Source organism: Ipomoea nil, unplaced genomic scaffold, assembly GCF_001879475.1.
Source record: "Ipomoea nil cultivar Tokyo-kokei standard unplaced genomic scaffold, Asagao_1.1 scaffold1250, whole genome shotgun sequence".
Lineage (NCBI taxonomy): Eukaryota > Viridiplantae > Streptophyta > Magnoliopsida > Solanales > Convolvulaceae > Ipomoea > Ipomoea nil.
In genome coordinates, this window is record NW_017617678.1 from 3,072,815 (window position 1) to 3,082,181 (window position 9,367).

General features: G+C 38.1%; 5 non-coding genes across 5 annotated transcripts; all 5 read right to left on the minus strand.

Annotated features, from left to right (window-relative positions):
* Window positions 1-384: 384 nt before the first annotated feature.
* TRNAS-CGA lies at window positions 385-466 on the minus strand. Its single transcript has one exon. It is a non-coding gene; the product is annotated as a tRNA-Ser (tRNA).
* Window positions 467-549: 83 nt separating this feature from the next.
* Window positions 550-622, minus strand: TRNAK-CUU. The gene has a single exon. It is a non-coding gene; the product is annotated as a tRNA-Lys (tRNA).
* Window positions 623-2,501: 1,879 nt separating this feature from the next.
* Window positions 2,502-2,583, minus strand: TRNAL-CAA. The gene has a single exon. It is a non-coding gene; the product is annotated as a tRNA-Leu (tRNA).
* An 83-nt stretch (window positions 2,584-2,666) lies between these two features.
* On the minus strand, window positions 2,667-2,739 carry TRNAK-CUU. The gene has a single exon. It is a non-coding gene; the product is annotated as a tRNA-Lys (tRNA).
* Window positions 2,740-4,943: 2,204 nt separating this feature from the next.
* On the minus strand, window positions 4,944-5,016 carry TRNAK-CUU. The gene has a single exon. It is a non-coding gene; the product is annotated as a tRNA-Lys (tRNA).
* Between the last annotated feature and the right edge of the window lie 4,351 nt (window positions 5,017-9,367).

Sequence of the window (9,367 nt, forward strand, 5' to 3'; positions counted from 1 at the left end):
CGCCTCACAGATATATAGCTCGCTAAAGCTGGCTGCTAGCTCCCCGCGCAGATAGATGCCGAAGCTGGACGCCGCTACTCGCCTCATAGATATATAGCTAACAGGGGTCTCGCTAAAGCTCGCTGCCGTTGTTGCCTCACAGATATATGGCTAACGGTGGTCTCGCTAAAGCTGGACGCCACTACTCGCCTCACAGATATATAGCTCGCTAAAGCTGGCTGCTGTTGTCTCGCCACAGGCGATGGCCTCACAGATATATAGCTCGCTAAAGCTGGCTGCTGTTGTCTCGCCACAGGCGATGGTCTACGAAGCTCGACGCCATGTCAGCCAATAAAATGCGTCACCAGCAGGAAAGCCCAATAGTTGACACATTGAATAAATTAACGTCAACAACAGGATTCAAACCTACGCAGCCAAAGCCCAATAGATTTCGAGTCTATCTCCTTAACCACTGGGACATATTGACAAGTTGTCACTCATGCTAAGATGATTGTAATAGATACATCAAAGACAAACTGAAAGGAAAAACAACTGGAAACAGCAAAAAATTACCCACCGTGGGGCTCGAACCCACGACCACAAGGTTAAGAGCCTTGCGCTCTACCAACTGAGCTAGACAAGCTTGTTGATAATTAGCCACAAATACTATAAATAATCCGTAATCATAGAAAAGTCTACACTGATCTTCAATTTAAAAAGGTGAGTGGAAAACCCATTATTTGTTTGGGGCACGTATTGAATAAGTCTTCCATTAAACTATTGACTCCATCACATCAGTCCATCGCTCATTACCCATGCGGATTGACTTCCAAACACGGAGACTTTGTAAAATTTAGACATCTTAATTATTAGTAACAATTAAAACGAGGTCATGGTTAAAGTTCATGATTTTATTTTTATATATAGTATTATAGATTACAATAGGAATTGTATTAAACAATTTTATAATATTTGAATACGAATTTTAACCTAGAATTATAGTACGAATAGAAAACTAGAAAAAATATATTTTTATAAGAAAGAGAGATTTTTTTGGAATCGGGTGGGAGGTGAAAGATTGTGATTTTGTTTTTATATATAATATAGATATAGATTATAATAGGAATTGTATTACACTATTTTATAATATTAAAATAGGAATTTTTAAGCCCGCACGGGTTTAGCTCAATGGTTTAGTGGGTAATATTTTGGAGAAAAAACCAAGGTTCAATCCTCAGACAGCGGTAGTGTGGGAATTATGTCCAAAGTGGGCAGATTCCTTTTATTAGAAAGAGAGATTTTTTTAGGAATTTGGCAAGAAGTTAAAGTTTTGGATTTTGTTTTTATATGTAGTGTAGATTAGAATAGGAATTGTATTACACTATTTTATTATATTAGTCCACCGTTAACTTGAGACCAAAGTAGTCAATCGTTTATATTTATACGTGAAGTATAATATTATGAGAAAAAAATAATTTTATGGTTATACACACACACACACACACACAAACAAACACACACACACACATACAATTTTATGGTTATATTCGCAATTATGACAATCTTGGTGAGGGGGGCAAAAAAAAACATTATAATATTAATTTAACAGGTGAACGAAAGCCTAATGATTATAATGAATGAAAAGTCTAGCTTGGTTAGGGGTTGGGGGTTGGGGGTTGGTGGGTGGGTAGGGGGGGGGTGGCAAAGCCTCTTATAATTAATAGGTGGTTGCACCCCTGGAGGGAAACAATAAAAAATGAAGAATTATAATTTTTAAAGTCACTCATCCATTGTATTAATTATTTAACAATGAAAAGCAAAAGAATAGTGTAAAAATTATTATTCAAACTGGAGGAAATTTTCATATGCTGGCATAATATGCAGAAAATTAACCATAATACCTCCAGGAGATACATCAACATAAAGAAACCAAGTTCAGTTTTGGACTCACAAAAGAAGTTATACTTAAAAAATATGTAAAACACTGAGCAGAAAATTACCTTCTATCCTCGCAGACGGTTGCCAAAGCTGGACGCCGCTACTCGCCTCACAGATATATAGCTAACGGTGGTCTCGCTAAAGCTCGCTGCCGTTGTCTCGCATCGTAGATGGTCGTTGAAACTTGAAGTCAATGTCTCGCCACTGCCGCTACTCGCCTCACAGATATATAGCTAATGGTGGTCTCGCATCGTAGATGGTCGCTATCTCACCACTGCCGATGTCTAATATTGCAATTGGTCTACGAAGCTCCCCTTGCAGATGGATGCCGAAGCTGGACGCCGCTACTCGCCTCACAGATATAGAGCTAACGGGGGTCTCGCTAAAGGTCGCTACCGTTGTAGCCTCATAAATATATGGCTAACGGTGGTCTCGCTAAAGCTGGACGCCACTACTCGCCTCACAGATATATAGCTCGCTAAAGCTGGCTGCTGTTACCTCGCCATGTCAGCCAATAAAATGTGTCACCAGCAGGAAAGCCCAATAGTTGACATATTGACAAGTGAATGTGCTCTATAAATATACGTCAACAGCAGGATTCAAACCTGCGCAGGCAAAGCCCAATAGATTTTGAGTCTATCTCCTTAACCACTCGGACATATTGACAAGTTGACACTCATGATAAGATGATTGTAATAGATACATCAAAGACAAACTGAAAGGAAAAACAACTGGCAACAGCAAAAAACTGCCCATCGTGGGACTCGAACCCACAACCACAAGGTTAAGAGCCTTGCGCTCTACCAACTGAGCAAGACAGGCTTATTGATAATTAGCCACAAATACTAGAAATAATCCGTAATCATAGAAAAGTCTACACTGATCTTCCATTTAAAAAGGTGAGTGGAAAACCCATTATTTGTTTGGGGGCGCGTATTGCATAAGTCTTCCATTAAACTATTGACTCCATCACATCAGTCCATCGCTCATTACCCATGCGGATTGACTTCCAAACACGGAGACTTAGTAAAATTTAGACATCTTAATTATGAGGAACAATTAAAACGAGGTCATGGTTAAAGTTCAGGATTTTATTTTTATATATAGTATAGATTACAATATGAATTGTATTAAACAATTTTATAATATTAGAATACGAATTTTAACCTAGAATTATAGTACGAATAGAAAACTAGAAAAAAATATATTTTTATTAGAAAGAGAGATTTTTTCGGAATGGGCGGGAGGTGAAAGATTGGGATTTTGTTTTTATATATAATAATATAGATATAGATTATAATAGGAATTGTATTACACTATTTTATTATAATAAAATAGGAATTTTTAAGCCCACACGGGTTTAGCTCAATGGTTTAGTGGGTAATATTTGGGAGAAAAAACCAAGGTTCAACCCTCAGACAGCGGTAGTGTGGGAATTATGTCCAAAGTTGGCAGATTCCTTTTATTAGAAAGAGAGATTTTTTTAGGAATTTGGCCGGAAGTTAAAGTTTTGGATTTTGTTTTTATATGTAGTGTAGATTAGAATAGGAATTGTATTACACTATTTTATTATATTAGTCCACCGTTAACTTGAGACCAAAGTAGTTAATCCTTTATATTTATACGTGAAGTATAATATTATGAGAAAAAATAATTTTATGGTTATACACACACACACACACACAAACAAACACACACACACACATACAATTTTATGGTTATATTCGCAATTATGACAATCTTGGTGAGGGGGGCAAAAAAAAACATTATAATATTAATTTAACAGGTGAACGAAAGCCTAATGATTATAATGAATGAAAAGTCTAGCTTGGTTAGGGGTTGGGGGTTGGGGGTTGGTGGGTGGGTAGGGGGGTGGCAACGCCTCTTATAATTAATAGGTGGTTGCACCCCTGGAGGGAAACAATACAAAATGAAGAATTATAATTTTCAAAGTCACTCATCCATTGTATTAATTATTTAACAATGAAAAGCAAAAGAATAGTGTAAAAAATATTATTCAAACTAGAGGAAATTTTAATATGCTGGCATAATATGCAGAAACCAAGTTCAGTTTTGGACTCACAAAAGAAGTTATACTTCAAAAATAAGTAAAACATTGAGCAGAAAATTACCTTCTATCCTCGCTGACGGTTGCCAAAGCTGGACGCCGCAACTCGCCTCACAGATATATAGCTAACGGTGGTCTCGCTAAAGCTCGCTGCCGTTGTCTCGCATTGTAGATGGTCGTTTAAACTTGAAGTCAATGTCTCGCCACTGCCGCTACTCCCCTCACAGCTATATAGCTAATGGTGGTCTCGATAAAGCTCGATGCCATTGTCTCGCATCGTAGATGGTCGTTGAAGCTTGAAGTCGCTGTCTCACCACTGCCGAGGTCTAACATTGCAATTGGTCTACGAAGCTCCCCTCGTAGATGGTTGCCGAAGCTGGACGCCGCTACACGCCACACAGATATATAGCTAACGGTGGTCTCGCTAAAGCTGGTTGTCGTTGTATCGCCACAGGCGATGGTCTACGAAGCTCGACGCCATGTCAGCCAATAAAAAGCGTCACCAGCAGGAAAGCCCAATAGTTGACATATTGACAAGTGAATGTGCTCAATATATATACGTCAACAATAGATTCGAACTACACGCCACACAGATATATAGCTAACGGTGGTCTCGCTAAAGCTGGACGCCACTACTCGCCTCGCATATATATAGCTCGCTAAAGCTGGTTGTCGTTGTATCGCCACAGGCGATGGTCTACGAAGCTCGACGCCATGTCAGCCAATAAAATGCGTCACCAGCAGGAAAGCCCAATAGTTGACATATTGACAAGTGAATGTGCTCAATATATATACGTCAACAACAGATTCGAACCTGCGGAGGCAAAGCCCAATAGATTTCAACTCTATCTCGTTAACCACTCGGACATATTGACAAGTTAACACTCATGCTAAGATGATTGTAATAGATACATCAAAGACAAAGTGAAAGGAAAAAAAACCAGCAACAGCAAAAAACTACCCACCGTGGGGCTCAAACCCACAACCACAAGGTTAAGAGCCTTGCGCTCTACCAACTGAGCTAGACGGGCTTGTTGATAATTAGCCACAAATACTATAAATAATCCGTAATCATAGAAAAGTCTACACTAATCTTCCATTTAAAAAGGTGAGTGGAAAACCCATTATTTGTTTGGGGGCGTATTGCATAATTCTTCCATGAAACTATTGACTCCATCACATCAGTCCATCGCTCATTACCCATGCGGATTAACTTCCAAACACGGAGACTTAGTAAAATTTAGACATCTTAATTATGAGTAACAATTAATACGAGCTCATGGTCAAAGTTAATGATTTTGTTTTTATTTATAGTATAGATTAGAATAGGAATTGTATTAAACAATTTTATAATATTAGAATACGAATTTTAACCTAGAATTATAGTACGAATAGGAAAGTATAAAACAATATATTTTTATTAGAAAGAGAGATTTTTTCGGAATCGGGCGGGAAGTAGAAGATCAGGATTTTGTTTTTATATATAATATAGATATAGATTATAATAGGAATCGTATTACACTATTTTATAATATTAAAATAAGAATTTTTAAGCCCGCACGGGTTTAGCTCAATGGTTCAGTGGGTAATATTTGGAAGAAAAAACCAAGGTTCAATCCTCTGACGGCGGTAGTGTGGGAATTATGTGCAAAATGGGCATATTCCTTTTATTAGAAAGAAAGATTTTTTTAGGAATTTGGCCGGAAGTTAAAGTTTTGGATTTTGTTTTTATATGTAGTGTATATTAGAATAGGAATTCTATCGCACTATTTTCTAATATTAGTCCACCGTTAACTTGAGACCAAATTAGTCAACCGTTTATATTTATACGTAAAGTATAATATTATGAGAACAAAATAATTTTATGGTTATACACACACACACACACACACACACACACAAACACACACACAATTTTATGGTTATATTCGCAATTATGACAATGCTTGGTGAGGGGGGCAAAAAAACATTATAATTTTAATTTAACAGGTGAATGAAGGCCTAATGATTATAATGAATGAAAAGTCCAGCTTGGTTAAGGGTTGGGGGTTGGTGGGTGGGTGGGGGGGGGGTGGCAAAGCCTCCTGCAATTAATATGAGGTTGCACCCCTAGAGGGAAACAATACAAAATGAAGAATTATAATTTTCAAAGGCACTCATCCATTGTATTAATTATTTAACAATGAAATGCAAAAGAATAGTGTAAAAAATATTATTCAAATTGGAGGGAATTTTCATATACTGGCATAATATGCAGAAAATTAACCATAATACCTCCAGGAGATACATCAACATAAAGAAACCAAGTTCAGTTTTAGACTCACAAAAGAAGTTATACTTCAAAAATAAGTAAAACACTGTGCAGAAAATTACCTTCTTCCCTCGCAGATAGTTGCCAAAGCTGGATGCCGCTACTCGCCTCACATATATATATATATATATATATATATATATATATATATATATATATATATATATATATATATATATATATATAGCTAACGGTGGTCTCGCTAAAGCTCGCTGCCGTTGTCTCGCATCGTAGATGGTCGTTGAAGCTTGAAGTCGCTGTCTTGCCAAGACAACCTTTGATGTACTCGTACCAAGAATAGGATTCGCGAACTGAGCAAAACCAATCTGAGATGGTCCTTGTGAGGATTGTCCGCGGCTTCGGCCTTTACCTTGAGTAGACACTACTGGCTGTTGTTGACTTCCAAGAATAAATTCTTGTTGTTGCAAAGCCATGTGACTGAGAATTTCTTCCCCCCTTTTGGCGTTATCAACCAAAAATGCAAGGGTCTTAAAATCTCGGTCTTGATTTGCCTTCACAGTTTCAACACTGTTTTGTGTTTCAATGGAAACGGTTTGCACGTTGTCCAACTTGTTTGTTGTAACTGCGAGTTCAGCTTCAAGTTTGTTGATTCGGCTTTCTTGATCTTGAAACGCTTTGATTTGTCTCAAGTGACGTTCGTTGTTAATCTTTTCAGCTGCTTCACGTTCCTTCTTCATGAGCTGAATCACTTCAAGTAAGCCTTTTGTCAATACTCCATTCAAAATTCTTTCTGCTTTGTCAATCTGGGTCTTCAAAATATTTTGATGCTCCATTAATTCCTTCAGATTAACTCGTGTATCCGTGTGTTGTTGATCTAGCTTTTGGTTTTGTTCAACCAATCTTTCTCCAATTGTTTGACAAACAACATCACTGGATTCGGCCACTTTGGAAAATAAGGATGAAAATATGCCATCATCTTGATCATTCATCTGCACAAAGTTTTGAGGGGATCCGAATGGACTTCTATCCGGATCTGTGAGAACAACTGTATCAATAAGTTGCATCCCTTCTTCTTCAGGTGATTCGGCTTCTTGGTTTTGATCACCAACCTGTTCTTGTAGGACTTCTGTTTTCGTGTAACTGTCTGCAAATAATTCTTCATATTCTAGAACAGGGTCCATGGTAGGCATGGTAGACTCGGTATGGTGTACCGGCAATACACTGGATAAATCCTTTGTGATTTGCAGTCTACTCTCAGTAGCAACTTCTACTGCAACTTCCACTGGTATATCTCTTCTTCTTTATTCTGACACTTCTCGTACTGACACTTCGGCTTCATTGGATCCCACAAGTTGGTCATTGCACTCCAGATTCACATTAGTTGTTGTAGGGGTCAGATCAGATATTAATAAAGAAGCATCATGGACTTTCACAGGTACGTCCATATGATTTTCAGTACTTATGATTGGTACATCAATGAGTGCCGTCCCTTCAGTTCTTTCATCAAAAATTTCATTATCCACAAGAGATGTGTTACCTGGATAATGATGTTTGTCATAAACTGACCTTTGCAGAGCTAACTGAAGGGAAATTTCATTCTGTCGTTCTTGTTCGGCTAAACTTTCTTGAGCCGTACTGCCTCCCTTTATTGGAGCTTTTCCTTTTTGTCTGGCTGCCTTCTCGTGTAGCTTCATGTGATAAACTTGATTTAAATCCATGTTGAGTGCATCTAGCATCACGTTCGTTCCGCACCATTCCATGGAAAAATCTTCACTCCGTATCAAATCTGGGGTGATTTTTGACATGAAAGAATGATATCTTTCAAGTTTCCATTCTCTCCAAGTTTGCACCATTATCAATTCTTTCAACAGCTCCGGATCATCTTGAATGAGAGCTGAGTCAAAAACTATGGGTCCTGCACTTCCTTCGGCTGCAGATTGACTCGAGAGTCTTCTTTGTAGATCATTCGAAATTTGCACATCAACTCCTGCAAATTCCATTTTTGTAGTATCGTCAACTCCTTCGGCCAACACGTTTGGTTCGGCATATTTGATCGGAACAACTGCCATAGCCGTACTTATGGCTTCTTGATCTCTTCCTGATCGATTGCTTGATCCCATTTGATTACTTGAGGTTGAGATTGCTTTGCTGTTTCTCGGTCTGGAACTCTGAGGTGTTTTTGAACTTGTAGAACTCCCACCTTCTTGTCCTCTTCTCTGGCTTGACCTTTTTCCAAAATTAGGACTGAATTTTCTGAAGAGAGCTCTGCAAATTCCAATATTTTTGTGTTTTCTCATTGGAATTGTCTTCTTCGTTAGCAGTTCTCCAATGATGAGACCATATCTAACATTTTGATAGAATCGATCCACTACAGCGGGTTTCTTCATTGGTTTGGCAGCATGAACAAAAATAACCATCTTCCTGTAGATAAATTTTGCCCATTTTGAATTTTATTCCTTTCATGATTCCGTCCATCAGGCACACTGTCAATGCAGTCAAATCTTCAGTACTTCCCAGTTTGTGTTCAAGAATCTTGTAAATCATGTCCACCAACATCTCATATTCAAACTTCAATACATTCTTATGAGCTGATACATCAGAGAAAATTGGAGCCGTAGGACCACGAATCTCGTTCCAAAAATTTTGAACAACATAGCTGTGAGATTCTGGCATTATCTGAGATTCAGGAAAGTTGAAGCACTTGTGTATGTCATCTTCTGTGACCGAAACTTCTGATCCTCCAACTTTAGATTTAATCGAGTCCGTTTCAACGACTGCATATAGATAAAATTCGGCTACATCTTCTTCAATGGTTCCAAAGTAGTTGTAGGTGAAGAAATCTAACAATCCACAGTCATTTAAGGCTTGAAGAATTTTCTCGGCCGTGTCCTTGTTGGTAGAACCTAGTCTAAAGAATTCAGGATTGAGTACCATCCCATTCGTCACTTGTTGCGAGAGGGCAAAAACAGGATCAATTTGCTTTCTTCCAGATTGAGCCATGATGATCAGATCGATTGATCGAGGAAAGATAATTTGAGAGAGAGTTTTCTGATATTCTGAAGGTCTTGAAAGAGTTTTTGAGATATAAGTGAGGGGTTTATATGCGGAGG